General features: G+C 36.0%; 1 protein-coding gene across 1 annotated transcript in view; it reads right to left on the reverse strand.

Moving 5' to 3' along the window:
• The window catches only part of LOC130052330 (phospholipase A and acyltransferase 3-like), a 38,736-nt gene extending 37,085 nt beyond the window's left edge, over positions 1–1,651 (reverse strand). The window contains exon 1 of the mRNA XM_056156835.1: positions 1,635–1,651. The gene's annotated coding sequence lies outside the window, so the exon portion shown is untranslated. The remainder of the gene's footprint in view (positions 1–1,634) is intronic.
• Between the last annotated feature and the right edge of the window lie 6,327 nt (positions 1,652–7,978).

Here is a 7,978-nt window from a genome sequence, read left to right on the forward strand (position 1 = left end):
TTCACATGACGTTTCATTATTCAAGAAACTGTTCCATGGTAAATTGCAATTGCGTCGCCGTCGTCGCGGCAGCTGTATACCTATTCTACAAGTGCCGTATGAATGCCTGTTCTGTGACGTAACTGCATTTTGTGTGTGTGGATATTTTTATACGCCCTTCTTTAGAAGGGACGTATTATGGTATGGCGACCGTGTCCGCCCGTCTGCCTGTCTATCCTGCTTCATATCCGGCTCGTAACTTACATTATGTAAATACTAGTACAATATGAGACCTAGAATCATTAAACTTTTTCAGTCGATACATCTTGGGTAGAGGGTGGGTCGCACTTTAAAATCAGGTCACAATGACCTTTGATTAAGACGATATGGCCAAATATGGCAAAATCCTGTCCTACTCGTAACTGGACAATTATTTGGTCTAGTATCATCAAACTCGGTCATTTATACGTCGTAGGAAGAAGGTGTGCCATGCCCTAATTCAAGGTCACTGTGACCTATAATGAAGATGATATGGCCATATATGGCTAAACCCGGTTTTGGGGCTCATGTAGATATGAGTCCTAGAATCAAGAAACATTGTCTATTTGTGCATCTGTATAGAAATGTAAACTGTAGCTTAAAAGCAGGTCATTAAAACTTTTAAAATGGTAAGTATATAATTATAACAATGTTTTAAGGGAGGTAATTCCTACATATGTTAGAGAGTAATGCATTAACCCTGTTCAATAATCATTACATCAGGAAATACACATTTTTTTCTCCATAAAATGTAGCTACATAATAATTAATATGAATACTTCTTTTGTTTTTAATATTAATGATATAAATATATGCAGTATTGTACTACAAAATTTGCAAATACTTAACAAGCATGTCACAGAACAGATGGAGGAATTGTCTCATGGAAATGATAATCTAAGCTGGCGGTATTTAAAGCAGTTTAATGACTGTCCAATTAAGATTACATTAGCTCATTGGGAGTAAGCCATGGTGTTTCAGAGTTCAGTTGGAGATTCAAAAATCATTTTGATAAGAGTTGAATTACATCTGTCCAGTTAAAGATTAATTAATGAGTATAATCTTTGCACAATCCAAAATAAATAATCCATACCATGTGAAATAAATTATCTAAATATATGTAATAAAATGAAAATATGTTTTGGAATATTCTGTAGTTATTTGAACAATTCAATGGATATATTGACAAGTCAATTACAATGTGCAATAGACACATTACAAGGAATAATCTTGATTTTACCTTAGACCTAAAAGCAAAGATATACATGTAGGTGTAATCTTTAAACGAATTAAGGTTGACATGATTTTGTGTCATGTACTTTTATGTGTTTATAATGAATAAACATCTGACGGGTGTATTATGTGCCGTGGCGGTGCATTTTATTCTTGCTTCTTTTGGTGTCCGTTGGTGTATGTGTGTCAATGTGTGGTTTGTTAATTTCTTTAAAAATCTTTGTTCCTAGATATTGGATTTTATATTGACAATTGAAAAAAGAAAAACAACAGAATAGACCAAAAAAAAAACAATCAAAGCTGGCTGTGATCCTATACCTTATAGAGCTTGTCTGTACAATTACAATGTAATTATGGAGGCATCTAAAAAAAAGAAAACTTACCAGAGTGAAAAAGTCTTGCCACAGTAATTGAAAAATATACTCAGCTTCGGGGGGTGGGCTCTGCTTACACTTTTTATACCTAGCTACGCCACTGCTGTTGGCATTGTGGTGTCACAAATGGTTAGTCGGGTCTTGGGTTATCATTTATGAACCCTGTTTAGCGATGACGTCGTATCAATCGGTTTATCGTGTAAGGTGAATTTAAAACGTCTAGAGCTCTACGACCCACTTTCTGACGCCTTCTTGCACCATACCGAGTGCTTGATTTCAGAAAATCATTGCCCAAACGTGGCATTGTTTAACTTTCTAATTTTTTTTTTCAGTTGTAACTGCATTTGCAATCGACAACAGAGTTGCTACACGATGGTATGGCTGGTTTTTTGTTTTTTTTGGGGGGGTTTTGGGGTTTTTTTTACCACATTTTTCATTGCTTTTTAGCGTCTGGGAAATTTCGTGCTATGCTAATCACATCGTGTAAACAATTAGCACGAGTAACACAGGTAGTGAATTTTAAACATCAGGCCGATTGATTGATTGATGTTGTTTAACGTCCCACTCGAGAATTTTTCACTCATATAATTTCTTCATTGCCGTGAAGGACTGAAAAATTTAGGTCTATACTCGGCACTTATAGCCTTTAAGCAAGGGGGTATCTTTATCGTGCCACACTTGCTGTGACACGGGGCCTTGGGTTTTGCGGTCTCATCCGAAGACCGCCCCATTTAGTCGCCTCTTATGACAATCAAGGGGTACTGAGGACCTATTCTAACCCGGATCCTTACGGGACAACATCAGGCCGATATGAGGGGGGGGGGGTGCAATAAGTTTGAAAAAAATCATCAATATTTCATTTTTAGAATAAATAGGTGTTGGGTTTTAAATCTGGCTATTTTGTTTAATTTCTGTTGAAAAACATTGTTTGTCATTTGCAGCTATGCAGACTCATTTTGGTTCAATCTAATTACATCCGGGGTTAGTGCCGTCTGTCCGCCTATGAATGTATACATTCCAATGTACTCCGCGACTTACATGTACTTCGTGGCAAAGTTGAAATTTTTGTAAAATATGGCTTTCTTAGGGGAAGGGTATTACCAAATATAATAACTAGACGTTTACTTTATGCGTTTAGAGTTTGTTCTTGGACTATTTCATTATCGTTCAAATCTGGAAATCATTACCAAATATAGAGACAAGATAAGGTCATGTGATTTTCTACTGTTTCATTTAAATAACTTATTTAAAGTCAACAATATCTATATTTTACATGTTTGAAAGTATTTATATTTTGGAGGTGGAAATACAGAAAAATATGAATATAGTAAAATGTCGTTCTTTGATTTGTTAAATGGCGACCTTCATCTTCCAAAGAAAACATTTTGTTACTTGAAAAATGCGGATTGTGTATCATGAATTTAATTTGGAGCTGATCCTCTCTCCAGAATAATAAATTTTACTATTTTTTGACAATAAATTCCTTTTAATGGAGTTGAAAAAGATATTTTAATTTTACTCTCAACTCTACGGTTTATACAATGGGCCTCTGTCAGTTATCATAATTGTGTTTTGTGCCAATAAAAATTTCTATCGTTAGAAGTTTGTACATGTAAAAACACTCGTAAAACAATTCATGGAGAGAAAAAGGCTAGGAATATATCAATATCTTACTGGGAGGATCATAGACATTTATCCGCAGTTTAGACACATTTTAAGAATTCAGTTTTATCAGTTCGGTCTGTTTACATCACACACATGCAGGCCTATGTCTTATAAATGGGATGCCTGCAATTCCCAACATATTTTCTACATTGTAATCTGAACATTTATTGCGAATAAACTATTGCTATTGTCATTGGATCCATAAGCGTTATTGAGTAGGAAGTATAAATAATACCAGCCAGTCCGAAGGGTTCTTCTAGAAGTTTTTGATGGACATAATGTCCAGTAACAGCAGTGTCCGATTAATTCACCAGTACAACGTTTTCCTTTATTTCGTCTGTTTTGTGATTGATCCACATCAATAATATTTTACAGTACCGTGCTCTGATATCAAGATGTCACTCCGTTATTGTCTGAACAGATACACTGAAAGACGGACGAATATGGGATAGATCAACACCTACGTGCATGCTATGACAGGATTCATGGTTGGTTATTTTTTTTAGCTCACCTGAATCCAAGGTTCAAGTGAGGTTTATTCCAGCGTCTGTCCGTCTGTATGTACATGTATATGCTGGTACACTTTTTCTTATTTCATTTTCTCAAAAACAACAAAACCAGTTTCAACTAAATCTTGGTACAAGCATCCTTTGGTACAAAACATTAAGTTTCATAGTCAAATTGAGGGTCATGTCCCATGTAAGAGGAATTGTTAAGAAAAAATGAAGGGGTGCTTAAAAATGTTCTTAAAAACTATACTATAAAGCAAAATTAATACGTTCGTGAAAGCTTTCTTAAATGATGAAGAGATGATGGACCCTTTAGCTAATGTGGTTCCACTAAAGTGACTTAAAGATATACACATTAATTAGAACATAAACTACTTTTTGAAGAACTACACACTGGCAATTCATCACATACAGTCAAACCTGTATAAAGAGACCGTCCAACGGAGACTGGAAGAAAGGTCACAGGACAGGTGGTCTCTTAATACAGGTTGCCTATTTTCCGCAGTTAATTGATCAAATTTCGCAAATAATTTGAGAAAATGACTACATGTATTTGGAATTTATCATTAAGAATATCAAGTACGGTTTAAATGGTTATAAAATAAAATTAATAATACACTGTAGTTAAAAATCTAGAATACAATGTGTTGTATCATAATTTATTATCCATCAAAATTACATTTAATCTGTTTAAGAATGATAAACATGCATTTCATATTACATACATTGTATTTACATGAGATTTAAATCTCATTTATGAACTGCATGTAAATTTTCTAAAACACTTTGTTGTAAAGAGTATTTATGTATAGCCTACTTGTACAGTGTAACTAAAAAATGCAGTGCTTGTGGTAAGAAAGCAAATGATGAAGTGTTGTGTCTCCTTTTGTACAATACATGCTGGAAATATGTTATTCAATTTGAGAAACATTAAATAAATCACAATATCCATTGTACATGCACAGCAAATCTTTAAAGTTTTGAGCTAATGCAGGCAACTTTCTTGAACTTGGACGTGTCAAATACTCGGGACATGTCGAAGTGAGCCGCTAGTTCCAGTCATTATTCTGGAAACCTCGAGTATCTATCTTATGCAGGAAAACTGCGAATACTCCGTTTAAAATTTCAGTCCTAAGCACAATATTTACCTGATTTATATCGCAATCGGGCAAATTTTTCACATAATGGTATAACAAGTGGTAAATTTTCATTTCCGATCTAGCGTACCCTGCACTTCTTTTAAGTTTGTCGAAATTCACACCTTCAAATACACCGGCCATGATTCCCTGATCCTTGATTTTGTTAAATAAACAACAACTTGGGTTTTATTAATTAACCACACACGACCCGGCATGTTGACAGATTGGGTATAATAATTAATTCAGAGGACTTACTAAACAAAATCACCGCCAAACTATGCGTTATAAAACGAAAGTGTTAGGGGCGATAATTCCCAGAATAGTCGTGCGTTTGAAAACGAAAGTGTATAGGGGCGATAATTCCCAGAATAGTCGGCTCAATCAAAATCGAAAGTAGTAATCGCGTTGTAATCGAAAAATGTACAGTCGTTAAATAAAGGTAAAACGTGAAAATACACGAAAAGGTTGTAAAAATCATGGTCGTTGGTTGCGTCAGACAGGTGGTCGTTTAATATAGGTACAATATATAGAGTAACGTCTTGGGGGGGGGGGGGGGGGGGACTTTTTATGGTCACATACGACAGTGAGTCGCTTAATACAGTGGGTCACTATGGCAGTTTTAACTGTACATGTATAATGTTTAAGTTTGTTCAAATCATGGTCACAATGGGAGTTTATAAATATGTAGGGTCCCGTGGGGATCCAGGTTAGAATAGGTCCTCTGTACCCCTTGCTTGTTGCAAGAGGCGACTTAATGTGGTGGTCTTTCGGATGAGACTGCAAACATCGAGGTCCCGTGTCACAGCAGGTGTGGCACGATAAAGACCCTCCCTGCTCAAATGCCGTATGCGCCAACCATAGGCCTAAATTTTGCAGCCCTTCACCGACAGTGGTGATGTCTCCATATGAGTGAAATATTCTCGAGAGGGACGTTAAACAAAATTCAATCAATCAATCATAAACAGGTAGCAAAAATCACCTTCTCAAGAACTACAAGAGTAAATATATGTAATCTATACTCAAACATCCTCATGTAGTATATATGCAATAAGTTTTAAACCATGGTCATGATGGTGCCACAGCAAGTTGTTCAAGCTTCTCATTGGGATCAATAAAACCTTCTGGTGAATCAAAAGACTACAATGTTTGAAATTGATATGCGGGTATAGTCACAGAGTACAGATTCATATTAGTTCAAATCACACACTGAGGCTAGCGGGGCCCTCTGTAGGAGTTAAAAGTTATACACATAGATATGTAGGAAGTCTTAAAAAAACTTCTCTGGTGTCTCAAGGGTACAGTTTGTCAAACTGATTAGCAAGTAATCTGATGTAGAGTAAACTATGATATTCTTGGAAAGGATGAGGCGACACTTCACACGGGATTTTATTGGATAAATATCAATACGTAAATGTTTCTTTATATTGTATCTACATCACCAGTAAGATCAGTGGCGGATCCAGGAATTCCAGAACGATGGCAATAAAAGGCTGGGTGTCTTGAGCGCCCCAGTGGGTACAGGTCGAAGCACTGGTGGAGGCCCAGGAAGCGAAGCCCCTCAAACTACTGAGTTCCGACAAGTCGTACTAATATATCAAATTGTGTGTGTGTGTGTGTCACTGTGTGTGTGTGTGTGTGTGTGTGTGTGTGTGTGTGTGTGTGTGTTTTTAAAGAATTATCATATTTGTAAGGGGGCGTGCGCCCAGCACTGGATCCACCACTGAAGATTTACATGCAATATTTATTATACATGTAATTTAAATGAAGAACGCATTACTCTGACGAAATGATATTGCATATGGGCCTTCTGTTGCACATTTATGATAAGTATCTTAGAACTCGAATAAAGAATCAGACAGATGCTTCACCGTGATAAGAAATTTAACCAAGGAGGGTATTAATGATTTTAGATTTAGTTGTAAATAAAGATGAATCAAATTAGACCACACGCTGCGAGAATGTGTGTTTAATGTCATCTACATAAATTTCACACTAGAACACCAGGTCTTATCGACTGATATTTGTCTGACTTTAATTCACCTCGCTTATTAGTACTGACAGGGATTGTTGAACTTTAATTCATTCATCCATTTTTATTGATGAAGCAACAAAACATCAGTTTCTGAAATCGTGACATTTAATTAGTTTTATCGCAATTCACCTTTGAATTAGAACACTTTACCCGATATAGTATTGCGTTGTGTGACGACACAATTGAATGAGACGATTGAACAGTTTGAATGACATGTTTGATGTAATACAACAAGAGTTGTCGATTACAGCCGGCCCACTTTCTCGAGCGGATTCAGGTGATCAGATAAGATGGACAGACTAGAAAAACTGTAGCTCTCTGAAAAAATATTGTGATACAGATCCACCTCTTATAAAAACCTTCGATTTACGGGAAACAAAAAGCTGCGCACGGTTGAGGCTGCTGTCTCATAAATTCAATATTAAAAAAAAAATTAACTACTATACTTGTGTCCAAACATAACTTCAAATATTCATTAAAGCCACACACGACCCTAAAACTCGCAACTTCAAATGATTTCGTTTGTTGACGTAGCCATGTTAGGTAGCCGGTCAATTCGAACTCTGTTGCTAAATGTGTATTGGTATCTACGTAATGTACATGTATTCATAAAATTGGTTGTAAGTTATGTATTCGCTCTTCATTTATTATCAACACGAATAATTAATAGAAATCTAAAAATAAAATTTTTGTAAAGGTAAAATAAGCTCTTGATTGACGAAAATGCTACATAAGCCCATTATGGTCCTTAAATTACCACTCGTGTGGCAGAGATGGAGACCGGCCCAGACGGATGAAAGCCGCGAGTTTAGCTATTTGAATAATTATCATTTAATGGAACTGGGATGATATATTATTTAAAATATTTTTGGGGAATAGTTCATATCTAGACGTCATTGTGCAAGTATGGAAATGAACCGGGCCGGGATTCGAATTGACTGGCTAACTAACATGGCAACGTCAACGAAAGAAATCATCAAAAGCTGTGAGTTTTTGGGTCGTATGGGG

The sequence above is a fragment of the Ostrea edulis genome, chromosome 2 (genome assembly GCF_947568905.1).
Source record: "Ostrea edulis chromosome 2, xbOstEdul1.1, whole genome shotgun sequence".
Lineage (NCBI taxonomy): Eukaryota > Metazoa > Mollusca > Bivalvia > Ostreida > Ostreidae > Ostrea > Ostrea edulis.